We start from the raw sequence: 27,175 nt of genomic DNA, 5'->3' as shown, positions 1-27,175 counted from the left end.
GCTCCATTTTAAGCCTTTGAGGTCTTGCATCTTGGCTGTATTATCAAATTCTGATTTCCTGATCTAAGAGTTATTTAATTGCACTTCTCTTTTATATGGCTTTGTAGATATGCAGGCATTATGTGTAGCCTGCATTTGAATGCAATGACTAGCACTCTAAAATTGATCCGTGATTCAATAGGAAGCCAATGAATAGAATGCCTGGCCTCTGTTACCTGACAATGCCTAGGAAGTCTGAGAACTACTCTGACTCCCAGTTCTGAGCAACCTGCAGCCTGCGCAATTCTCGTCGACTGATACCCAGAAGTAGGCGGCATGCAATAATCCAGCTTAGCACCGATTATTGCCCTTGCAATTGTCTCTGCACTTTCTTGGGAAATCATGGGCCTCAAATGAGCCAACAATTTGACGTGATGTACTACCCCCGCCACCACATGTGACTTCATACTCAGTGTGGGGTCCAAAGTCACTCCCAGAATTTTAGTTTTGGGTAAAGGAGATATAATATTGTCTCCCAGTTTAAAGGAGCTATAGGCTTGATTTTAGTTATTTAGTGCCTTTGGGCTACCTACAATCAACAGCTCTGTCTTACTTCGATTCAGAGCTAGGAAGTTAACCAACATCCACCTTTCAATCAGTAAGAAGATTCTGTTAACCTCCAACTCATCTTTGTCATGATGTCCGGTTAATGAGATGACACATTGGGTGTCATCTGCATAGTTTCAAAACACAACCCCCTCCTCCTCTAACATGAAGAAGAAAGGGGCCATGAACAGATTATAAAGAGAAGGCGACATGCTTGTCCCTTGTGGTACCCCATACAGAACAGATAGTGGAGTAGCTTCTATGCTCCAAAAATGAGGCAATCCACAGTGCTTCCGAATCAGAGAGATTTTCAACCTCCTGTAATCTGGGTATAAGGATGGAGTGTTCAATTAAATCAAATGCCACTGATTGATCTAATGAAATAATCAGGGATAGACCGCTTCTGTCCATTTCTCCCAGAAGTTTAGTTTTCAGCTCCAGAAGAGAGGTTTCCATCCCATATTTCTTTCTGAATCCTGACTGGTTAGGATGGAGAATGGGATAAAGATCCAGATGCTCTGCTAACTGACTATAGGCCACTCTATCCAAAATTTTAAGTATAAAGGGCGTGTTCGAAATAGGTTGAAAATTAAGTGGGTTGTCCCTTGCCAGTTCCGGTTTCTAAAGAATGGAAGTGACCATCGTAGATTTTTAGCTCATCTGGTATGTTGCCTGCCTTCAAGGAGGTGTTTATAAAAGTACACACTGCTTCGATAAGCTGCAGTGGACATGTTTTAATAATCATAGAAGAGCAGGCATCTCCTCTACACTGTGAGGGTTTCATTTGCTCTATGATTTGTTTCAGTTCTCTCTCCGTTATAGGATGAAAGTTAAATTGAGGAATTGAAGGATCATAACTAAACCCTTTGTTCGGTTCCTTGCTAGGAGAGATAGTTATCATCTTTTTTTCTAGCATTGTTGTCCGAATGTTATGTAACTTATTATGTAGGCCTTCTTTATGAGTTGACACCATTTCTCATCATTTTGTATGTGAGGGTGCAGGAGTAATCTCCTGTTCCTTTAATAACTTAAAGATTTCCCTTGTATTTGACTCTGCAGTATTAATGCCATCGTTGTGAAAGTCTCTTTTTGCTTCCAAGATAGACTTTTTGTACTCTTGCACTATATTTTTATACCTAGCTAAAAGGACTAGATTATGTTCCTTTTTCCACTCAAAGAAGGCTTTGCTGACCTCTGTTTTTTTTTTACTGAGATCCGCAGAAAACTATGCCTTGCTTTTGTGCTCGTCATCTTTTATCTTTTTTAACTTTAGTGGCGCCAGCTTATCTGATATGCAGGCCAAATTGTTTATCAGCATTACAGCCACATCCTGGGGAGACATTTCTGCTTGAAGGTTTAGAAGTTTGTTATTTAACAGTGGTTCAATATTATCAACCGTAATCCATTTAAGATTCTGCAGGCACAATTTAGGTTGCTTAATTGGAAGTTTCATATTATTCCCAATTAGGCACTATTCTAGTTTTCAGAATTATTAACTCCTGTGTCTCCATTTACACAAATATTGCCTAATACTATAGTTTTACAGCTGATATCACCTTCTCCAACCTTCATGTAAGAGTCGGGGCACTGTACGGACAATGGTGTAACTCTGCATTCAGAGTCTCCTGGAACTGAAGCCTCATCAGGTAGATCAGGACATTACCATGGGTTTTCAAGGGGGTTTGCAGCTCCCACCCTCTCCCGGTCACAAGTGGCTCATGAACCCAGCAAAATTGCCTTGGAAGTCTGGTTTTCCTGTGCTGCAAAGGGCCCTTTAGCAGTGCAATGGAGTCAGGGAGAAATTGTACTGAAGAGGCATGGGCAAATATGGAGACAATGAAGTGCATGCATGTTACTATAAAGCAGAGCATGTACAGATAACTGGGAAGGAGGTGCTGAAGATGTGGGGTAAACATAAGAACCAGGTTCAACCGGTGTATCAAATGAAGGCAGAAAATATGCAAATGGCATGGGCCAGCAATTGTCAGACAAGGGCAAGCTGAGATCCGTGGAGGGCCCACATGTCATAAGAAGGCAGAAAATGAGCCCAGATAGGCAACACATGTCTTTTGGTAACCTTTGTAACTAGCTTCAAAATGAAGCAAGCTCAATGTGTGCCATTCAACCTAGAAATAATACCACATTGTGTAAAAGTGTAAATATTAGGTTATAATCACTCAACCCCACGTTGTGCCAGAACCTTTTGTAGATGGTTGAGGTGGTTCCTTCCTTTCTGGCCTTTAAAAATAGGTACATTCTGCTCACCTGCTCTTTCCTTGGAATCATTAGTTAGCTCTGGCATGAAGCTTTCCAGAGAGATTGGGTAAAGAGCAATACCTAAGTAGGGACCATAGATATTGCAAATTCTAGATTGAACTGTTACTATACTACTCACCGTACCCGGCTACCCCAACCCTGTATTTCATTCTCAGCTATGCCTTCCTGCAGGTACAGCACCCCATTAGGCTAAGGCATAAGCCATCGAGCTTTGTGGGGTACATTGAGGAATCCAGACTGCAACATGCATCTTTCATGCTCCTCATTTCACTGCTACTAACCCCCTCAAAGGTTTCAGAAGTTAATAGACAGCCGTCAAACCAGGTGAGAGGTTGTGGGTGAGTGTTGGGGGGAATTTCATTTTGGTAGAGGGCTGTATGCAATGTGTCAGAGGAGTTTGAAGCTGGCGGGAGATACTGGGGTAGACATTTTGTAGAAACAACTAGGGATTGTGTCCCTGCCCCAAACATGTGACAAACATCTTCTAATGCCCCAATGAGCGTTGCCCCAATTGGAAAAACTCCCATCTAGCCACTGAGCACAGCACTTGAGTAGGCTAGAGTGAGGGTTGAGCTATTTCTCAGCCTGGCAACCAATACCCCGACAGCCTCTATGATAAATTCTGCAAGACTTTTCAAACCCGGTGACAGTCTTTCTTCACTGGAATGTTAATCACGTCATCACAACAAAATCAAACCGTAGACTGCCCGGGTATGGCCCACCTATCACATACTTCTCAATAAACACTACTCGAAACACACACACCCAAAACATGCACACCCAAAACACGCATCACCACCTTCAATAGAATACAGCTGAGAGCCACGCAAAATTGGACCAGATGTTCACATAATCTAACCTTTCTGACTCTCCCACTCCCTTGAAAATATGTCAACCGACCCATTCTCTGACCAGATAACTATGCTGCTAAGGGACCCAGCCATCCCCTACCTCCTGCTGGCTAAAGATGCACACACACATTTTCGAAATCCTTTTCTCACTTCTCACCTCTCTGACTACGGTCTTCCAAAGGGTGTTCATCCTCATAGCACTTCAAGGCCCTAAAGATGGCAGTCAGCGCTATACAAATGCCATATCACATAACATACTACAGGAGTTGAAATGGCTGACTGGGTCTCCATATCTAAAGCAGCTGGTTCTTGAAGCAACAGTTCTCGCCTCCCATAATCCTCTGCACCTAGATTTTGGTAACGAGTGGAGCCTCCAGACTGCCCACTTCCCTCAGCTCCCAATCACCAGATCCTTGTGGCACATGGGATAACATGTATCTATTTAAAAGAGAGAGGTAAGGAGAGAGAGATAGCGGTGAAAGTGAGAGAGAGGAAGAGAGATATAGAGAGATGGCGATGGGAAAGGGGAGCAGACAGATGTAGAGATAGGGAGAGACAAAAAAAAGAGAGAGATACAGAGCGAGACAGACAGACAGAGACAGAGAGGGAGAGGAAGAGGAAGAGGAAGAGGAAGAGGAAGAGGAAGAGGAAGAGGAAGAGGAAGAGAGAGAGAGAGAGAGAGAGAGAGAGAGAGAGAGGCAATGTAAGAAAGTGTAATGTGATCCGTTTGCAAGAGTCTAGTGGTAGGAGTCCAGCGAGAACACCAGGTTGTAAGGCCTTTTTCATGTATTTCTATGACTGATAATGTCTTGTGATTACTTACATCAAGTTATTTATCTGTTTATAAAGCGCTAAAGCCCGCAGGCCTCAGGGCGTTACATATACACATTGGAACTAAAAAGACAGGACGACATGCAGATGAGAGGGGGGTAACCAAGTGATAAATTGCATGCCATGTTATGATATGCTCTATGTGGTTTCAGGTTTATCTGCCCATCAACTCTGATTGATTCTCGCACTAAAACACTCAAATTGTATGTTCAACACACAACACACATATAGCAACTAAGCCACCGGCACTTGGCAGTCAACCCAACAGACATCGACCATCTGAACACTACAACGCTACTATCAACTTACATACCGCACCTCAGGCCAATGCACCTTGAAACACGTGTGTATAGGCGCGTTATAAATGCCATATTATATCATATCATATCACCCTAGCACCACAAGCACGCAAGGCTCCCCTTTACACAAAAATGCCTCTATGATCTAGTCACAGGACACCTAAAAAATTAGGGTGTATCTTGTCTACACTACCAACACAACCACAAAGCTATGTTGTACTTGCCCTCTCTGCGCAGAAACCTTACCCATCCCCTTCCCTTTCAGATCCTAGTGCCTGGAGACCATGCAGATGGAACAGAGCACAGTACAAATCCCTATACCACATCACACTATGGGCCTCCTTACACGGATGGCGGTGGACCAAAGTGCTATTAGCACCTTGGTCCATGCCGGTAAAATACCGGCACCGCCTTGGTGGAAAGGGGAATTACCGCCCTATTCCAAGGTTGGTGGGGCGGTAATTCCCCCTTCCCCCATTGCCCTTCCCCATTCCCATTTTTGCCCCATAGGGCATAATGGGAATGGGGAAGGTGCTAATTACGGCACCGCAAATTGCGGTACCGTAATTAGCTCCCTGGTCCCTTTGCGGGTTGGTTTTTAACGCCTGCAAAAAGCAGGCGTTAAATTCCCCAACCCGCAAAGGGACCTCGTAGTAAGGCGGTAAGGGTTGAGCGGTACCGGTAAAATACCGGTACCGGTAAACCCTTACCGCCATCCGTGTAATGAGGCCCTATATCTGAAACATCCGGTATTTTAATGTAACTACATTAAAAAAAAATAAACCTTTTCATAACTCTGTATGGGTTGTCTATTTTTCAAATTGTATAACGAGGGAACCTCTTTGTCAATATGTGTACTATTGTAAGACAAGGGGGATTGTCAACAATACAAATTAACTTGCAAGTCCTCTGGGTGTTGCACGTGTTCAGTTTTGCCAGTGGTGTAACGTAGTTCGATGATGCCTGGAAGCATTGCACTTGCTTAAATACACTCCTCTCTTTCAATAAAAGGGGAATAATTTGGAATGTGCCACATAAGAACGACAGGTCGTTTGTGCATGGGCTGTACTAATGGCAAATGCGACCCCAAGTTTCCTTTGCTAAATAGCAACAAGTAGGGACTCAGCATGTTAGCACCAACCTGTTTTTAATAGACTGACTTCTGTGGAATCACCCACATGCTCTCGACATAAATAATGTACAAAAAATGGCATCATTAGTAATACACCTCTGTTGAATGAAACTGAAGATCTTCTTACTATGCTGTATCATTTTTTTATTTTATTTTTTACTGTTTAAAGCGCAGACCTAGCTTGAGCACAGAGTGTGGGGAGCCGGCAAAATTTGGGCTGGCATCTTTTAACAGTAGCGCAGTACAGTGAGGTCTGTGCGCCGAGATAGGCGTCCATTGGAATAAGTCCGTGGTCAGGTGTTGTTGAAAGAGCCATGTTTTGAGAGATTTGCGAAATTGGAGAATTGTGGGGGCATTCCAAGCCAACAACGGGATTGAGTTCCAGAGGGTTGGTGTACGACAAGAGAAGGATTGCTTGCAGGTCCTCTTTTTGCGGACGAGTTATGATCAAGGCGGCTGGTCGATTTTCTGTGCGAGGAGCGTGTGCCACCAGATTTGTGGAGCTTAGTCGTGCTACTCGTGACTGCTTTGTAGATGATTCATGCAGTCTTGAACTGTACCCTGACTTGGAGTGGAAGCCAATGCAGTTAGCGTAGGATGGGTTAACTCAGTCACATTTCCATACTCCTATAATAAGACGTGCTGCTGCAGCGTGGTGGTCTACTTTTAGGGGAGCCAAGTGAGCCCCGTCAGGAGAGCATCTCCCGCATCGATGTGCGAGACAACAAGGGCCTGCACTGCAGTCCGGAAATCCTGCAGCAGGATACGCAAGATGACCAACTCTCCTCTAGGACTGTTTGGACACTTCTTCCCCTTTTTGCCAAACTTGGGTGCATTTTATTTTTGTCATCTGGTTCTTTTTAGGCGATTAATGAGTTTTCATTTCTTTTTTTTCATGTAGGTATACATGCCTAATGTTCTTATGTTTATGAATACAATGTTTGGATTTGCTCTCAGTCTGTAGGTTACTTGTTGATGACATTTTGCCTTGTCTTTATTGTATCTACTTATATCTGTTAGTAGGCAGTATCTGTGCACCTTCTGTATAGGGTTGTGACCCGTTATTTTCATATTAGGAACTAATGTGAACATGGAAAGTAAATTAGAAAACGGAGCCTCGAAGATATATCCAAAACGATTGTCCGAGTGTAAGAGCTGCGTAGTTAGATTTGGGTAAAATCCAGGACACAAAGATGAACCGCTATACGGGTGCATTCTATTTCATCTCTCTAGATGGCATAAGTAGAAGTGAAGTGTGCACCATTCTATTGTCAGTGTGGTCTGCCCCAATAAAAGACATAAACACCGTTCTGGGGATATCGCTTTTGCAAGACTCTAGGGCCACATTGCTGCTGAGGTGGATGGATTTTTGGGTGAATTACCTCTGGCAGTCGTTAACGTTTGTGGTAATCTGAAGCATTACCGCCATGCTTCCCTTTACATCAGGAAAAGAAACCTCAAAAACGTCTTGGGCACATCTCCACTGTTTCCCTTCACCGCTTGTTGGGGGTGAGGGAGTTAAAATGTGGTGCTGTTTTCAGGAGGTACGTCGCCTATTATCAGGCTGTATTTCCCGCCAGCGCAAAGCAATCCTGGTCTATATTGTGTCGGGTGATAAAAACAGGTCATATTTGCACAGTACTGTCTGATTTACTATTCATGCCACAGCTCTAAAGAGATCCTGTGTGTGGAAAATAGACTTATACTAACCTTGACTCATGAATTGGATATCGGAAAACCAAGAAAAAGACACACACAGCCAGTGAGTTGGCCAGAGACCTGAAAGACTGGTGCGTGTTATGAAATAGCAACATTTTATCACAAGTGAAGGCTGCATGCGTGTGAGTGAAACGCAAGGAAAGGCAGACCTGTGAATGAACTTTGAAGTAAAAGACAGCTGCAAAATCAGCGATACTAAGTAATGGAATACTCTGGCGAAAGGAAGTAGCCCACTCGAAAGTCTTAGTGAAAAGTAAATTGTAAGAAGCGATAAAGCGAAAGAACAGCAAAAGTGAAATAACAAGGTTTGACTCCTAGAGAAGGGGAGAGGGAAAGTTGAACAGTAAACCTTGAGTCAAAGTGGTCCTGCAGTGGTTTGAAAAGTAAACCACGCACATTTGAAAGTCTTTGACATTGGAATGTGGTCAGAGCCCGACAGTGGGAGCCCCCAAGTGAAATAAGATTGGGGAAGGGAGCCCCCCCCCCCAGGCAAGTTTGTGTTGAACTTTATCGTGAGAAGTCTGAGCCGGGCTGAGGGTACCCTACGAGAACTGTGTGGTGAAAGGTCAGAGCCCAACAGAGGGGGACATTTGTGAACTTGGTGGTTGAAACATTATTTTGAAGTCGAGAAAAGTGACTTAAATCTGGAAGGCCAGACAGGCCAGATCCACGTTCTGGAACTGTTTATTGTATTGAAAGCCGAGCCAGAGTGTGTCATCCTGCCTACAGGGACTGCCTTACTTCGTGAGGTCTAACGTGGGGAGGAGAGCTGTTTACATCACCTTTATTCATTTGAACACTGACTTTTCCTTTTGCATACATATCTCCTTTTTACACTTTCTTGTACAAGATAGAGGGCAGACATTAGTAAAGGTGCCGGTGCCATTAAACCCATCCCGCCCTATTACGAGGTCCCCTTGCGGGACCTGCTCTGGAAGTCTGGTCAGACCAGATCTCCTTTGTGGGTCCCACAATGGGACCAGGAGCTAACAACGGGCCCATTATTAACAGGCCCATTGTTAGCTCCCTCCCCATTCACATTGAGCCAGTTGGGGGCTCAAATGGGAATAGGGATAGGTTCCTTGAATGAGGAATTACCGGGCCCTCCAAGGTTGGAATGGCCTGGTAATTCCTCATTCAAGGAACCTGGACCCGAGTTTGGAGGCAGCCATGCCCTTAGTAAGGAGGCCCAATGTCTTTAATGTCCTTCACTTCCTGCTGCAGCATGCTCAACGTCCAGTGCATTTCCCCACATGAGTCCTCGAGGGATCCCACTCCTTTGTTCCATCTCGTATATATGGCCACTTCCCTTCTCAATATGTTCCTGCAGCCTATCGACTTTGTAATCCATACCGTCCCGATTCGTGTTGATAGTCGCAAAGCCATTTTTCATTTAGGCAAGCACAATTTCCAAAGCCGGGGTGGGATCTCCACCGCTGATGCCCAGGCTAAAAACCCACAGACCCCACCACCCTTTTCCTTTCCATTGGTGCCCTGGGAGCAAATGTCCTATCCATGAAGTCAGGCAGACCTTCTTTGTTTCCAAATTGTAGCTTGGCCTGCTTCTTATTACCCATGGCCATGCATATGACCGCACCCCCACCAGGCCAGTCCACAGAACACACCAGGGGGGACAACAGTGAAGAAAGCGCCACAGTCAGTACCAGGGGTCCAGACAGTCGTATCCAATTATCAACGCGATAGGGCTCACCAGCCCAGTGCCACCACTCTACCCATGCCCAAACCCATAGCACACCACCGAAACAGTTCCGCAGCGAGGCAATCACTGTCCACAGGCACAGTATTGCACTTCTTTAGACTGCACCTTCAAACCTGCACTGTGTCAGGCTGCCAGGGCCAAGATGTCATAAGCCAAGGGATATGCACACCAGCAGTTCAGGCATGCCGCAGGAGTGATCCAAAGGAGAGATGAGGCAAAAAAAAGAATGGTTCTGAGGTTTGTAATCTGGACAGAGCACTCACTAGCAGGCTTTGAAGGTTCACAGTACAGCAGGAGACTCAGGTCAGTGGGGAGCCGCTCCAGTACAAGTCGCCACACCACTTCCATCAGTCGAATCTTCCCTGCCAACAGAGGATCACTGCAGCCATCCGGAAAAGTAAGGCACGCCCCCGCTGGGCCCTCTCCACTCATGCAGGACAGGGCGCACCAGCAGATGGGACTACCAGAGTGGCAGCAAATCCGGATAAGTCTGATGTTGCAATCACAGTGATGTTGTGTAAAGCAGAACCCGGCAAGTCCGCCGTCAGTGTCTCCCGGCAGCCCACCACCACCTCTCCTACAATGATGCTAGGTGGAGGCCTCTCCGACACCACGTTGGGCTGTTCACTCTGCACTCGCTCTGGCAGTCTGGTCCCCAGCACAGAGACAGCTTCTATGAGCAGTTTCAAAGAGGAGCGTTGGATGCCCCAGGGACACCAGCAGCAAATTCACCATTCCAAGTCATGACATGCTGCAGAAAGAGCTGGAGGAGTGGAGAAACATCTAGAAGGAGAAGGAAGAGCTGGTAGAGAGAAATGAGGAGGCAGCATGGCGGAACATCGAGGAAGTGACAAAAAGAAGTGTGGAGAAAGAAGTGGACTATTGCAGATGAGGGAGACCCTAATTTAGCAAATAATTGGAAGAACAGTAACAATAATAATAAGAAGAAGGTGGTGGGCCCTTAGGCATCAAGGGGTAAAGAAAGGATGGACAGAGGAATACGTTCATGGCAAGACATCTAAGAGTGACAGGAGAAACTCCAAATGAATAGAGAAGGAATGTGAGGTCTAGGAAACAACTTTGTAGGAATACAACGTGAGGAAAGACCCTAAGAGTGTGAGAGAGACTGGGTAAGGTGTCTAGAGAACCATGCCCCTGAGGGCCTATGGAGTTCACAGACCAGACCTTAGAGTGGCCCACCAGTCTCCCTGTGCCTCCAGGATTGGTAAATGGCCACCTCCACCATATTACTACCTAACAAGCCTACCAACAGGCTCCAGTATTGAGCTGAGACTTAGGAGGATGCACCCCCCATGTGAAAGCAGAGAGAAACCTCTGAGAACAACACAGAAGGTGGGTCTGGGAATCCCTATAACCGAAGACTGAGGACTGAGGAGAAGAGACCATGATAATACCCGAGAAGATCGGTGCAGGAAAACCCTTTAACCAGAGAATAAAAACCCAACAGAGAGAGGCTCTGCGAAGGCCTTTTCAGAAGCGTGCAGGAACCCCTTAAGCCCAAAACTATAAGAGTACAGGTTATTCCATTAACCTGTCTGGAGAGACCCGAAACCTGAATTATGAAGAACTGTGAGAGCTTTTTATTTGGCTCTCTTTAAACTTCAAAAGAGCCCCTTTCTTTTTAAGATGTCTTGAAGCACTGCCCACATCCTGGAAAACCACCATCCTGACAATTTGTGTTTAGTTAAAAGCCTGCATGTTAGCAATGATGGTGCTCATTTGTACAGAGCCCCTGATAAGGCATTTGTTAATCGCATCATTGCATTGCGCTGTTTGTGTGACAATCAATGCCAATCTCCTGACAGAGGCTACATATGGCATATTATGTATGGCATCACCTTAGAATATCTAACTGTATTTATAATATACTGAACATAACTGACATGTGAGGGTATAACAGGCATACAACGGAAGTAACCGATCACATGCAGTGTCCTGGCATATGAAAGCAATGCCCCTGGCCTAGGCTAGTTTTCTTTACGTACCTCTGTCATTTCATGTCCCCACTGATGGCATATCAAAACATCAGACCATTAGAAAATTGTAACCCAATAGGTCTTCCTATATCGTTGCTGTAACTTCCCGTGATGCACAATTGCATTTTAATTAAAGTAGAAAAAATAATTAATTGTGTAATTTTTCAATAAAATCATCACATTCTTTTTGAAAAATATAAATGTTTCTTTCTTTTTTATATAAAACAACACAAAACCAATGGACAACCAAAATCAATAGAATCCATCAAATATTTCTTTCATCTGGAAGGACCTACAGCTTCTTCAAAGTACCATAAGAGAAATCTTCTTATTGTTGCCCACATGAATTGGCCCCTTCATTCTGATTAATCTGCATGCCACAGATGCATTTTTGCCCATTTGCTGTAACTGTGATTTAGGATTTCTTTTCACTTTTCGTCTGCATGCATCAGGACCAAAATTCCCATGTACGTTACATCGATTTGGAGCATCCGATCAACTTTTAAGCCTGACGTGTGGCTCGCATGGTTTACGCTGTCATTGCTCCCGCCTTAGTGTGTTGAATAAATCAAAACTTTCTGAGCTGCATCCTGGTATCAAAACACCATCCTAGTTAAAATATGGTTAGTAAATAAAAGAGTCTTTTGTCTGCTTTAGTAATTATTGGTTATTTTATTGATCTTATATGATTTTCCATATTGTGGTGTCACCTCCTGTGATGTGATCATGCAAAATGGCCATGTGATGTCTCTTTCTGTGATGTCATTGATAGAATACGATCACTTCTGCTACCACAGGCATCTTGGTGTATTGACATCCAACTGCCACTATGTCTTTTTGGCACACATTACTTTAAAGTAGAAAAAAGAAACACCCAGATACAAAAATGGGCAATGGAAAGGAGAAGGGGAAAAAACAGCATACCAGCGGTTTCTCCATGGTCCATGAGTTTACCTACAACAAATCTGGAAATTCCTCTCTGTGACTAATCCCAGCTGACAGTGTCAGGATGGGTTATGATATGTTATGATAGGTTATTTATAACGCGCTTAATACCCAGAGGTTTCTAAGCACGGTCCGTGTTGTCTTGCTTCTAAGGCGAGCACGTTGCCCCTGAGCTATCCTCCCGAGATATACATAATAAAGTGTCGGTGTCAGGGACAAATCAAACATGACACCTTTTGGCTCAAATTCATAACGAAAGGGAACAACACACAACTGCATTTTTGCTCTGATTACAGTCACTGCTGTAGTTAGTTCTATCCTCTTATTTTATTCTTTTAAATGTATTCATCAAGCGATGAAGCCCGCAGGCATCAGGGCGCACATTAACACAAAGGGACAACATCAAAAACGGGACACAGGCCTAGTCCGAGCATGAGAATTTACTCAAATAAGCCAGTTTTCAACCATTTCCGAAAGGAAAGAAGATTCCTTTCTTGATGCAAGTCAATTGGAAGGGGGTTCCATGCAAGTTCCACTGGAATTGGAAAGGAGCGGCCATTCCCCCTCACCCACTTAGTTCTATGACACACCAAGATATTGGTATCGCAGAAGCATAAAGCTCTTCTTGGTTCATATTGTACCAATCCTTGTTTGAGATAAAAAGGAGCTGCATCGTAAAAACACTCGTGGGTCAGAGTGTTTACTTTAAACTGTACTCTAACAGCTACTGGCAACCAGTGCAAATCCTTCCGAGAGTCAGATACTTGCTCTCCCCTAGGAATGTTCTTAACAATCCTGAGGGCCTCATTGTGTACCACCTGAAGCCTTTGAATACTGCTATTACTGACTTCACCTCAAGAGTGTGTTGCAATAATGATTTCTAGGCACGATTATGGCTCTTACCAAAGCTTTGCAGTTTCTACTGGAAATGAAAGGTTTCATTTGTCTCAGCAATCTCAGATGGTATTGTGAGCTTCTAACAATACCTTCTGTATGTGTCTCAGCACCAGGTGATGACTCAAACTAAACACCCAAAGTGTTTACTTTGTTCTGAAATAAAATACTGCTGTTCTTAATATTAAAGTACACATATCTTGGGTCATGTTTAGCTCTAGCCTGTGATGATCCAAAGATCATAAGCTCCGTTTTTGAACTATTCGCGTTCGTCCCATACACTGAAATCCAGTGGCACATTCTTTGCCACACTTCCTGTTCAGAGTGATATAAGGCCTGTCTCGCTATTTGCAATACAGTAACGACGACAGTGACTGGCCCACATCTACCTGGTCTGGGGTTATAGTGTGCCAGGTCACTCCTAAGGGATATAGTACCCTTCCTACTATTAATGGTATTATGCACTTTTCACTGGTAAGGAGTTGCAGTCCCTTGGGGATCCAGAGTACCTTTCCTCATAGTACCTTTCCTCATCCTTAGCCACAGTAATTAGGCTAGCCCGCCCAGTTCACCCATGACCTCCCAGACCTCTCCCCTCCTGAGTTTGGTTTGTATCCTCTCAGGTAGACTTGCTGTTGCCCCTAGTCTCTGGTTTGTCCTTCTACTTCCTGATTATGGCACCTAAAAGGCTGCTTCTTCTCCTTCTGGTGTGCCTGCTTCCCTTACTCATAGTTAGTCTGTTTCTCCTGGCTTCCCTGCAATGCATGCTACTTATTTGCTCTCTGGACTTTGATAGACCTATCCTCCTTGTTTTCTCTGTATTCTCCTCCCTGTTTGGTCTTGTTCTATTTCTATGTGACTATTTCCATTGGTCTGTTTGTCTGATTACATTCTTTGCCGTAAACACTGCTGTTTTGCAGCTTATTGAACTTTTAAAAAGCCCAGCTGAAATCCTGACACCAGACAGAAGTCCTGCCTCTTTGCTTGTTCATCTTTGCTCTGCTGTGGTTCCTTCTGTCTTTGCAACGCAGCATTCGCTGAATTCCCTATATGACATGGATTGGGGTGCCAGCCTGTGACAGAATATTGCAACCCACATCTTTCTGGCTTTGTTCGCCATAAAGGGTGCTAATTTAGCCTTGCATTGCTGAGGTCCGTCTGGCATACATTACATTTGTTATGCGCTCTATTGGCCCTTAGACATAAAGGCGCGGACTGGAAAGAGAGACAACACACACAGAAAGTGGTAGAAGAAAAAAAAGAGCAAAGGACCCACAATAACTGTTTACTGGTTCCCCAGCAAAAAAGGGATGCAGATGTTATCGTCAAAAAACGGACTGGCCAGAGGTCAGAATGGTGTGATTCCTGCAACCAGTTCATCCATGGTGTAGTAAGCTCAGGAGAAAAGGAGAGTTTTCAGTCCTTTCTTGAAGGCTTGGAGAGAATTGTGACTCCTCAGTCTTGCAGACAATTTCATCCAAAGGGAAGGGGACTTCACATTGAACGCTCCATTTTAAGCCTTTGAGGTCTTGCATCTTGGCTGTATTATCAAATTCTGATTTCCTGATCTAAGAGTTATTTGATTGCACTTCTCTTTTATATGGCTTTGTAGATATGCAGGCATTATGTGTAGCCTGCATTTGAATGCAATGACTAGCACTCTAAAATTGATCCGTGATTCAATAGGAAGCCAATGAATAGAATGCCTGGCCTCTGTTACCTGACAATGCCTAGGAAGTCTGAGAACTACTCTGACTCCCAGTTCTGAGCAACCTGCAGCCTGCGCAATTCTCGTCGACTGATACCCAGAAGTAGGCGGCATGCAATAATCCAGTTTAGCACCGATTATTGCCCTTGCAATTGTCTCTGCACTTTCTTGGGAAATCATGGGCCTCAAATGAGCCAACAATTTGACGTAATGTACTACCCCCGCCACCACTGTTGAAACATGTGACTTCATACTCAGTGTGGGGTCCAAAGTCACTCCCAGAATTTTAGTTTTGGGTAAAGGAGATATAATATTGTCTCCCAGTTTAAAGGAGCTATAGGCTTGATTTTAGTTATTTAGTGCCTTTGGGCTACCTACAATCAACAGCTCTGTCTTACTTCGATTCAGAGCTAGGAAGTTATCCAACATCCACCTTTCAATCAGTAAGAAGATTCTGTTAACCTCCAACTCATCTTTCTCATGATGTCCGGTTAATGAGATGACACATTGGTGTCATCTGCATAGTTTCAAAACAAACACAACCCCCTCCTCCTCTAACATGAAGAAGAAAGGGGCCATGAACAGATTATAAAGAGAAGGCGACATGCTTGTCCCTTGTGGTACCCCATACAGAACAGATAGGGGAGTAGCTTCTATGCTCCAAAAATGAGGCAATCCACAGTGCTTCCGAATCAGAGAGATTTTCAACCTCCTGTAATCTGGGTATAAGGATGGAGTGTTCAATTAAATCAAATGCCACTGATTGATCTAATGAAATAATCAGGGACAGACCGCTTCTGTCCATTTCTCCCAGAAGTTTAGTTTTCAGCTCCAGAAGAGAGGTTTCCGTCTCATATTTCTTTCTGAATCCTGACTGGTTAGGATTTAGAATGGGATAAAGACCCAGATGCTCTGCTAAATTTTAAGTAGAAAGGGCGTGTTCGAAATAGGTTGAAAATTAAGTGGGTTGTCCCTTGCCAGTTCCGGTTTCTAAAGAATGGAAGTGACCATCGTAGATTTTTAGCTCATCTGGTACGTTGCCTGCCTTCAAGGAGGTGTTTATAAAAGTACAAACTGCTTCGATAAGCTGCAGTGGACATGTTTTAATAATCATAGAAGAGCAGGCATCTCCTCTACACTGTGAGGGTTTCATTTGCTCTATGATTTGTTTCAGTTCTCTCTCCGTTATAGGATGAAAGTTAAATTGAGGAATTGAAGGGTCATAACTAAACCCTTTGTTCGGTTCCTTGCTAGGAGAGATAGTTATCATCTTTTTTTCTAGCATTGTTGTCCGAATTTTATGTAACTTATTATGTAGGCCTTCTTGTATGAGTTGACACCATTTCTCATCATTTTCTATCTGAGGGTGCAGGAGTAATCTCCTGTTCCTTTAATAACTTAAAGATTTCCCTTGTATTTGACTTTGCAGTATTAATGCCATCGTTGTGAAAGTCTCTTTTTGCTTCCAAGATAGACTTTTTGTATTTTTGCACTATATTTTTATACCTAGCTAAAAGGACTAGATTATGTTCCTTTTTCCACTCAAAGAAGGCTTTGCTGACCTCCGTTTTTTTTGTTCTGAGATCCGCAGAAAACTATGCCTTGCTTTTGTGCTCGTCATCTTTTATCTTTTTTAACTTTAGTGGCGCCAGCTTATCTGATATGCAGGCCAAATTGTTTATCAGCATTACAGCCACATCCTGGGGAGACATTTCTGCTTGAAGGTTTAGAAGTTTGTTATTTAACAGTGGTTCAATATTATCAACCGTAATCCATTTAAGATTCTGCAGGCACAATTTAGGTTGCTTAATTGGAAGTTTCATATTATTCCCAATTAGGCACTATTCTAGTTTTCAGAATTATTAACTCCTGTGTCTCCATTTACACAAATATTGCCTAATACTATAGTTTTACAGCTGATATCACCTTCTTCAACCTTCATGTAAGAGTCGGGGCACTGTACGGACAATGATGTAACTCTGCATTCAGAGTCTCCTAGAACTGAAGCCTCATCATCAGGTAGATCAGGACATTACCATGGGTTTTCAAGGGCGTTTACAGCTCCCACCCTCTCCCGGTCACAAGTGGCTCATGAACCCAGCAAAATTGCCTTGGAAGTCTGGCTTTCCTGTGCTGCAAAGGGCCCTTTAGCCGTGCAATGGAGTCAGGGAGAAATTGTACTGAAGAGGCATGGGCAAATATGGAGACAATGAAGTGCATGCATGTTACTATAAAGCAGATCATGTACAGACAACTGGGAAGAAGGTGCTGAAGATGTGGGGTAAAGCTAAGAACCAGGTTCAACCGGTGTATCAAATGAAGGCAGAAAATATGCAAATGGCATGGGCCAGCAATTGTCAGACAAGGGCAAGCTGAGATCCGTGGAGGGCCCACATGTCATAAGATGGCAGAAAATGAGCCGAGATAGGAAAAACATGTCTTTTGGTAACCTTTGTAACTAGCGTCAAAATGAAGCAAGCTCAATGTGTGCCATTCAACCTAGAAATAATACCACATTGTGTAAAAGTGTAAATATTAGGTTATACTCACTCAACCCCACGTTGTGCCAGAACCTTTTGTAGATGGTTGAGGTGGTTCCTTCCTTTCTGGCCTTTAAAAATAGGTACATTCTGCTCACCTGCTCTTTCCTTGGAATCATTAGTTAGCTCTGGCATGAAGCTTTCCGGAGAGATTGGGCAAAGAGCAATACCTAAGTAGGGACCAGAGATATTGCAAATTCTAGATTGAACTGTTACTATACTACTCACCGTACCCGGCTACCCCAACCCTGTATTTCATTCTCAGCTATGCCTTCCTGCAGGTACAGCACCCCAATAGGCTAAGGCATAAGCCATCGAGCTTTGTGGGGTACATTGAGGAATCCAGACTGCAACATGTATCTTTCATGCTCCTCATTTCACTGCTACTAACCCCCTCAAAGGTTTCAGAAGTTAATAGACAGTCGTCAAACCAGGTGAGAGGTTGAGGGTGAGTGTTGTGGGGAATTTCATTTTGGTAGAGGGCTGTATGCAATGTGTCAGAGGAGTTTGAAGCTGGCGGGAGATACTGGGGTAGACATTTTGTAGAAACAACTAGGGATTGTGTCCCTGCCCCAAACATGTGACAAACATCTTCTAATGCCCCAATGAGCGTTGCCCCAATTGGAAAAACTCCCAGCTAGCCACTGAGCACAGCACTTGAGTAGGCTAGAGTGAGGGTTGAGCTATTTCTCAGCCTGGCAACCTATACCCCGACAGCCTCTATGATAAATTCTGCAAGACTTTTCAAACCCGGTGACAGTCTTTCTTCACTGGAATGTTAATCACGCCATCACAACGAAATCAAACCGTAGACTGCCCGGGTATGGCCCACCTATCTCATACTTCTCAATAAACACTACTCGAAACACACACACCCAAAACATGCACACCCAAAACACGCATCACCACCTTCAATAGAATACAGCTGAGAGCCACGCAAAATTGGACCAGATGTTCACATAATCTAACCTTTCTGACTCTCCCACTCCCTTGAAAATATGTCAACCGACCCATTCTCTGACCAGATAACTATGCTGCTAAGGGACCCAGCCATCCCCTACCTCCTGCTGGCTAAAGATGCACACACACATTTTCGAAATCCTTTTCTCACTTCTCACCTCTCTGACTACGGTCTTCCAAAGGGTGTTCATCCTCATAGCACTTCAAGGCCCTAAAGATGGCAGTCAGCGCTATACAAATGCCATATCACATAACATACTACAGGAGTTGAAATGGCTGACTGGGTCTCCATATCTAAAGCAGCTGGTTCTTGAAGCAACAGTTCTTGCCTCCCATAATCCTCTGCACCTAGATTTTGGTAACGAGTGGAGCCTCCAGACTGCCCACTTCCCTCAGCTCCCAATCACCAGATCCTTGTGGCACGTGGGATAACATGTATCTATTTAAAAGAGAGAGGTAAGGAGAAAGAGATAGCGGTGAAAGTGAAAGAGAGCAAGAGCAAGAGAGATATAGAGAGATGGAGATGGGAAAGGGGAACAGACAGATGTAGAGATAGGGAGAGACAAAAAAGAGAGAGATGCAGAGAGATACAGAGCGAGACAGACAGAGACGGAGACGGAGAGGGAGAGGGAGAGGGAGAGGGAGAGGGAGAGGGAGAGGGAGAGGGAGAGGAAGAGGAAGAGGAAGAGGAAGAGGAAGAGGAAGAGGAAGAGGAAGAGGAAGAGAGAGAGAGAGAGAGAGAGAGAGAGAGAGGCAATGTAAGAAAGTGTAATGTGATCCGTTTGCAAGAGTCTAGTGGTAGGAGTCCAGGGAGAACACCAGGTTGTAAGGCCTTTTTCATGTATTTCTATGACTGATAATGTCTTGTGATTACTTACATCAAGTTATTTATCTGTTTATAAAGCGCTAAAGCCCGCAGGCCTCAGGGCGTTACATATACACATTGGAACTAAAAAGACAGGACGACATGCAGATGAGAGGGGGGTAACCAAGTGAGAAATTGCATGCCATGTTATGATATGCTCTATGTGGTTTCAGGTTTATCTGCCCATCAACTCTGATTGATTCTCGCACTAAAACACTCAAATTGTATGTTCAACACACAACACACATATAGCAACTAAGCCACCGGCACTTGGCAGTCAACCCAACAGACATCGACCATCTGAACACTACAACGCTACTATCAACTTACATACCGCACCTCAGGCCAATGCACCTTGAAACACGTGTGTATAGGCGCGTTATAAATGCCATATTATATCATATCATATCACCCTAGCACCACAAGCACGCAAGGCTCCCCTTTACACAAAAATGCCTCTATGATCTAGTCACAGGACACCTAAAAAATCAGGGTGTATCTTGTCTACACTACCAACACAACCACAAAGCTATGTTGTACTTGCCCTCTCTGCGCAGAAACCTTACCCATCCCCTTCCCTTTCAGATCCTAGTGCCTGGAGACCATGCAGATGGAACAGAGCACAGTACAAATCCCTATACCACATCACACTATGGGCCTCATTACACGGATGGCGGTGGACCAAGGTGCTATTAGCACCTTGGTCCATGCCGGTAAAATACCGGCACCGCCTTGGTGGAAAGGGGAATTACCGCCCTATTCCAAGATTGGTGGAGCGGTAATTCCCCCTTCCCCCATTGCCCTTCCCCATTCCCATTTTTGCTCCATAGGGCATAATGGGAATGGGGAAGGTGCTAATTACGGCACCGCAAATTGTGGTACCGTAATTAGCTCCCTGGTCCCTTTGCGGGTTGGTTTTTAACGCCTGCAAAAAGCAGACGTTAAATTCCCCAACCCGCAAAGGGACCTCGTAGTAAGGCGGTAAGGGTTTACCGGTACCGGTAAAATACCGGTACCGGTAAACCCTTACCGCCATCCGTGTAATGTGGCCCTATATCTGAAACATCCGGTATTTTAATGTAACTACATTAAAAAAAATAAACCTTTTCATAACTCTGTATGGGTTGTCTATTTTTCAAATTGTATAACGAGGGAACCTCTTTGTCAATATGTGTACTATTGTAAGACAAGGGGGATTGTCAACAATACAAATGAACTTGCAAGTCCTCTGGGTGTTGCACGTGTTCAGTTTTGCCAGTGGTGTAACGTAGATCGATGATGCCAAGAGAGCAAGAAGGCAAACAGCTAATGCTGGAAGCATTGCACTTGCTTAAATACACTCCTCTCTTTCAATAAAAGGGGAATAATTTGGAATGTGCAACATAAGAATGACAGGTATCACAGAGGGGGGCGTTTGTGCATGGGCTGTACTAATAGCAAATGCGACCCCAAGTTTCCTTTGCTAAGTAGCAACAAGTAGGGACTCAGCATGTTAGCACCAACCTGTTTTTAATAGACTGACTTCTGTGGAATCACCCACATGCTCTCGACATAAATAATGTACAAAAAATGGCATCATTAGTAATACACCTGTGTTGAATGAAACTGAAGATCTTCTTACTATGCTGTATCATTTTTTTATTTTATTTTTTACTGTTTAAAGCGCAGACCTAGCTTGAGCACAGAGTGTGGGGAGCCGGCATTTGGGCTGGCATCTTTTAACAGTAGCGCAGTACAGTGAGGTCTGTGCGCCGAGATAGGCGTCCATTGGAATAAGTCCGTGGTCAGGTGTTGTTGAAAGAGCCATGTTTTGAGAGATTTGCGAAATTGGAGAATTGTGGGGGCATTCCAAGCCGACAACGGGATTGAGTTCCAGAGGGTGGGTGTACGACAAGAGAAGGATTGCTTGCAGGTCCTCTTTTTGCGGACGAGTTATGATCAAGGCGGCTGGTCGATTTTCTGTGCGAGGAGCATGTGCCACCAAATTTGTGGAGCTTAGTTGTGCTACTCGTGACTGCTTTGTAGATGATTCATGGAGTCTTGAACTGTACCCTGACTTGGAGTGGAAGCCAATGCAGTTAGCGTAGGATGGGTTAACTCAGTCACATTTCCATACCCCTATAATAAGATGTGCTGCTGCAGCGTGGTGGTCTACTTTTAGGGGAGCCAAGTGAGCCCCGTCAGGAGAGCATCTCCCCCATCGATGTGCGAGACAACAAGGGCCTGCACTGCAGTCCGGAAATCCTGCAGCAGGATACGCAAGATGACCAACTCTCCTCTAGGACTGTTTGGACACTTCTTCCTCTTTTTGCCAAACTTGGGTGCATTATATTTTTGTCATCTGGTTCTTTTTAGGCGATTAATGAGTTTTCATTTCTTTTTTTTCATGTAGGTATACATGCCTAATGTTCTTATGTTTATGAATACAATGTTTGGATTTGCTCTCAGTCTGTAGGTTACTTGTTGATGACATTTTGCCTTGTCTTTATTGTATCTACTTATATCTGTGAGTAGGCAGTATCTGTGCACCTTCTGTATAGGGTTGTGACCCGTTATTTTCACATTAGGAACTAATGTGAACATGGAAAGTAAATTAGAAAACGGAGCCTCGTAGATATATCCAAAACGATTGTCCGAGTGTAAGAGCTGCATAGTTAGATTTGGGTAAAAACCAGGACACATAGATGAACCGCTATACGTCTGCATTTTATTTCATCTCTCTAGATGGCATAAGTAGAAGTGAAGTGTGCACCATTCTATTGTCAGTGTGGTCTGCTCCAATAAAAGACATAAACACCGTTCTGGGGATATCGCTTTTGCAAGACTCTAGGGCCACATTGCTGCTGAGGTGGATTGATTTTTGGGTGAATTACCTCTGGCAGTCGTTACCGTTTGTGGTAATCTGAAGCATTACCGCCATGCTTCCCTTTACATCAGGAAAAGAAACCTCAAAAACGTCTTGGGCACATCTCCACTGTTTCCCTTCACCGCTTGTTGTGGGTGAGGGAGTTAAAATGTGGTGCTTTTTTCAGGAGGTACGTCGCCTATTATCAGGCTGTATTTCCTGCCAGCGCAAAGCAATCCTGGTCTATATTGTGTCGGGTGATAAAAACAGGTCATATTTGCACAGTACTGTCTGATTTACTATTCATGCCACAGCTCTAAAGAGATCCTGTGTGTGGAAAATAGACTTATACTAACCTTGACTCATGAATTGGATATCGGAAAACCAAGAAAAAGACACACACAGCCAGTGAGTTGGCCAGAGACCTGAAAGACTGGTGCGTGTTATGAAATAGCAACATTTTATCACAAGTGAAGGCTGCACATGTGTGAGTGAAACGCAAGGAAAGGCAGACCTGTGAATGAACTTTGAAGTAAAAGACAGCTGCAAAATCAGCGATACTAAGTAATGGAGTACTCTGGCGAAAGGAAGTAGCCCACTCGAAAGTCTTAGTGAAAAGTAAATTGTAAGAAGCGATAAAGCAAAAGAACAGCAAAAGTGAAATAACAAGGTTTGACTCCTAGAGAAGGGGAGAGGGAAAGTTGAACAGTAAACTTTGAGTCAAAGTGGTCCTGCAGTGGTTTGAAAAGTAAACCACGCACATTTGAAAGTCTTTGACATTGGAATGTGGTCAGAGCCCGACAGAGGGAGCCCCCAAGTGAAATAAGCTTGGGGAAGGGAGCACCCCCCCCTGGCAAGTTTGTGTTGAACTTTATCGTGAGAAGTCTGAGCCGGGCTGAGGGTACCCTACGAGAACTGTGTGGTGAAAGGTCAGAGCCCAACAGAGGGGGACATTTGTGAACTTGGTGGTTCAAACATTATTTTGAAGTAGAGAAAAGTGACTTAAATCTGGAAGGCCAGACAGGCCAGATCCACGTTCTGGAACAGTTTATTGTATTGAAAGCCGAGCCAGAGTGTGTCATCCTGCCTACAGGGACTGCCTTACTTCGTGAGGTCTAACGTGGGGAGGAGAGCTGTTTACATCACCTTTATTCATTTGAACACTGACTTTTCCTTTTGCATACATATCTCCTTTTTACACTTTCTTGTACAAGATAGAGGGCAGACATTAGTAAAGGTGCCAGCGCCATTAAACCCATCCCGCCCTATTACGAGGTCCCCTTGCGGGACCTGCTCTTGACGTCTGGTCAGACCAGACGTCCTTTGTGGGTCCCACAATGGGACCAGGAGCTAACAACCGGCCCATTATTAACAGGCCCGTTGTTAGCTCCCTCCCCATTCACATTTAGCCCGTTGGGGGCTCAAATGGGAATAGGGATAGGTTCCTTGAATGAGGAATTACCAGGCCCTCCAAGGTTGGAATGGCCTGTTAATTCCTCATTCAAGGAACCTGGACCCGAGTTTGTTGGAAGCCATGCCCTGCCATGCCCTTACTAAGGGCATGGCTGCCTCCAAACTTGTAATGAGGCCCAATGTCTTTAATGTCCTTCACTTCCTGCTGCAGCATGCTCAACATCCAGTGCATTTCCCCACATGAGTCCTCGAGGGTTCCCACTCCTTTGTTCCGTCTCGTATATATGGCCACTTCCCTTCTCAATATGTTCCTGCAGCCTATCGACTTTGTAATTCATACCGTCCAGATTCGTGTTGATAGCTGCAAAGCCATTTTTCATTTAGAGAAGCACAATTTCCAAAGGCGGGGTGGGATCTCCACCGCTGATGCCCAGGCTCAGACCCACAGGGCCCACCACCCTTTCCCTTTCCATTGGTGCCCTGGGAGCAAATGTCCTATCCATGAAGTCAGGCAGACCTTCTTTGTTTCCAAATTGTAGCTTGGCCTGCTTCTTATTACCCATAGCCATGCATATGACCGCACCCCACCAGGCCAGTCCACAGAACACACCAGGGGGGACAACAGTGAAGACATCGCCACAGTCAGTACCAGGGGTCCAGACGGTCGTATCCAATTATCAATGTGATAGAGCTCACCAGCCCAGTGCCACCACTCTACCCATGCCCAAACCCATAGCACACCACCGAAACAGTTCCGCAGCGAGGCAATCACCGTCCACAGGCACAGTATTGCACTTCTTTAGACTGCACCTTCAAACCTGCACTGTGTCACGCTGCCAGGGCCAAGATGTCATAAGCCAAGGGATATGCACACCAGCAGTTCAGGCATGCCGCAGGAGTGATCCAAAGGAGAGAGGAGGCAAAAAAAAGGAATGGTTCTGAGGTTTGTAATCTGGCCAGAGCACTCACTAGCAGGCTTTGAAGGTTCACAGTACAGCGGGAGACTCCGGTCAGTGGGGAGCCGCTCCAGTACAAGTCGCCACACCACTTCCATCAGCCGAATCTTCCCTGCCAACAGAGGATCACTGCAGCCATCCGGAAAAGTAAGGCACGCCCCCGCCGGATCCTCTCCACTCATGCAGGACAGGGCGCACCAGCAGATGGGACTACCAGAGTGGCAGTGAATCCGGATAAGTCCGATGTTGCAATCACAGTGATGTTGTGTAAAGCAGAACCCGAAAAGTCCGCCGTCAGTGTCTCCTGGAAGCCCACCACCACCTCTCCTACAATGATGCTAGGTGGAGGCCTCTCCGACACCACGTTGGGCTGTTCACTCTGCACTCGCTCTGGCAGTCTGGTCCCCAGCACAGAGACAGCTTCTTTGAGCAGCTTCAAATAGGAGCGTTGGATGCCCCAGGGACACCAGCAGCAAATTCACCATTCCAAGTCATGCCATGCTGCAGAAAGAGCTGGAGGAGTGGAGAAACATCTAGAAGGAGAAGGAAGAGCTGGTAGAGAGAAGTGAGGAGGCAGCATGGTGGAACATCGAGGAAGTGACAAAAAGAAGTGTGGAGAAAGAAGTGGACTATTGCAGATGAGGGAGACCCTAATTTAGCAAATAATTGGAAGAACAGTAACAATAATAATAAGAAGAAGGTGGTGGGCCCTTAGGCATCAAGGGGTAAAGAAAGGATGGACAGAGGAATACGTTCATGGCAAGACATCTAAGAGTGACAGGAGAAACTTCAAATGAATAGAGAAGGAATGTGAGGTCTAGGAAACAGCTTTGTAGCAATACAACTTGAGGAAAGACCCTAAGAGTGTGAGAGAGACTGGGTAAGGTGTCTAGAGAACCATGCCCCTGAGGGCCTAGGGAGTTCACAGACCAGACCTTAGAGTGGCCCACCAGTCTCCCTGTGCCTCCAGGATTGGTAAATGGCCATCTCCACCATATTACTACCTAACAAGCCTACCAACAGGCTCCAGTATGGAGCTGAGACTTAGGAGTATGCACCCCCCATGTGAAAGCAGAGAGAAACCTCTGAGAACAACACAGAAGGTGGGTCTGGGAATCCCTATATCCGAAGACTGAGGACTGAGGAGAAGAGACCATGATAATACTCGAGAAGATCGGTGCAGGAAAACCCTTTAACCTGAGAATAAAAACCCAACAGAGAGAGGCTCTGCGAAGGCCTTTTCAGAAGCGTGCAGGAACCCCTTAAGCCCAGAACTATAAGAGTAGAGGTTATTCCATTAACCTGTCTGGAGAGACCCGAACCCAGAATTATGAAGAACTGTGAGAGCTTTTTATTTGGCTCTCTTTAAACTTCAAAAGAGTCCCTTTCTTTTTAAGATGTCCTGAAGCACTGCCCACATCCTGGAAAACCACCATCCTGACAATTTGTGTTTAGTTAAAAGCCTGCCTGTTAGCAATGATGGTGCTCATTTGTACACAGTCCCTGATAAGGCATTTGTTAATCGCATCATTGCATTGCGCTGTTTGTGTGATAATCAATGCCAATCTCCTGACAGAGGCTACATATGGCATATTATGTATGGCATCACCTTAGAATATCTAACTGGATTTTTAATATACTGAACATAACTGACATGTGAGGGTATAACAGGCATACAACGGAAGTAACCGATCACATGCAGTGTCCTGGCATATGAAAGCAATGCCCCTGGCCTAGGCTAGTTTTCTTTACGTACCTCTGTCATTTCATGTCCCCACTGATGGCATATCAAAACATCAGACCATTAGAAAAATGTAACCCAATAGGTCTTCCTATATCGTTGCTGTAACTTCCCGTGATGCACAATTGCATTTTAATTAAAGTAGAAAAAATAATTAATTGTGTAATTTTTCAATAAAATCATCACATTCTTTTTGAAAAATATAAATGTTTCTTTCTTTTTTATATAAAACAACACAAAACCAATGGACAACCAAAATCAATAGAATCCATCAAATATTTCTTTCATCTGGAAGGACCTACAGCTTCTTCAAAGTACCATAAGAGAAATCTTCTTATTGTTGCCCACATGAATTGGCCCCTTCATTCTGATTAATCTGCATGCCACAGATGCATTTTTGCCCATTTGCTGTAACTGTGATTTAGGATTTCTTTTTACTTTTCGTCTGCATGCATCAGGACCAAAATTCACATGTACGTTACATCGATTTGGAGCATCCGATCAACTTTTAAGCCTGACGTGTGGCTCGCATGGTTTACGCTGTCATTGCTCCCGCCTTAGTGTGTTGAATAAATCAAAACTTTCTGAGCTGCATCCTGGTATCAAAACACCATCCTAGTTAAAATATGGTTAGTAAATAAAAGAGTCTTTTGTCTGCTTTAGTAATTATTGGTTATTTTATTGATCTTATATGATTTTCCATATTGTGGTGTCACCTCCTGTGATGTGATCATGCAAAATGGCCATGTGATGTCTCTTTCTGTGATGTCATTGATAGAATACGATCACTTCTGCTACCACAGGCATCTTGGTGTATTGACATCCAACTGCCACTATGTCTTTTTGGCACACATTACTTTAAAGTAGAAAAAAGAAACACCCAGATACAAAAATGGG

The sequence above is a fragment of the Ambystoma mexicanum genome, chromosome 2q, assembly GCF_040938575.1.
Source record: "Ambystoma mexicanum isolate Mex_15411 chromosome 2q, UKY_AmexF1_1, whole genome shotgun sequence".
Lineage (NCBI taxonomy): Eukaryota > Metazoa > Chordata > Amphibia > Caudata > Ambystomatidae > Ambystoma > Ambystoma mexicanum.
This window is presented reverse-complemented; position numbering follows the sequence as displayed.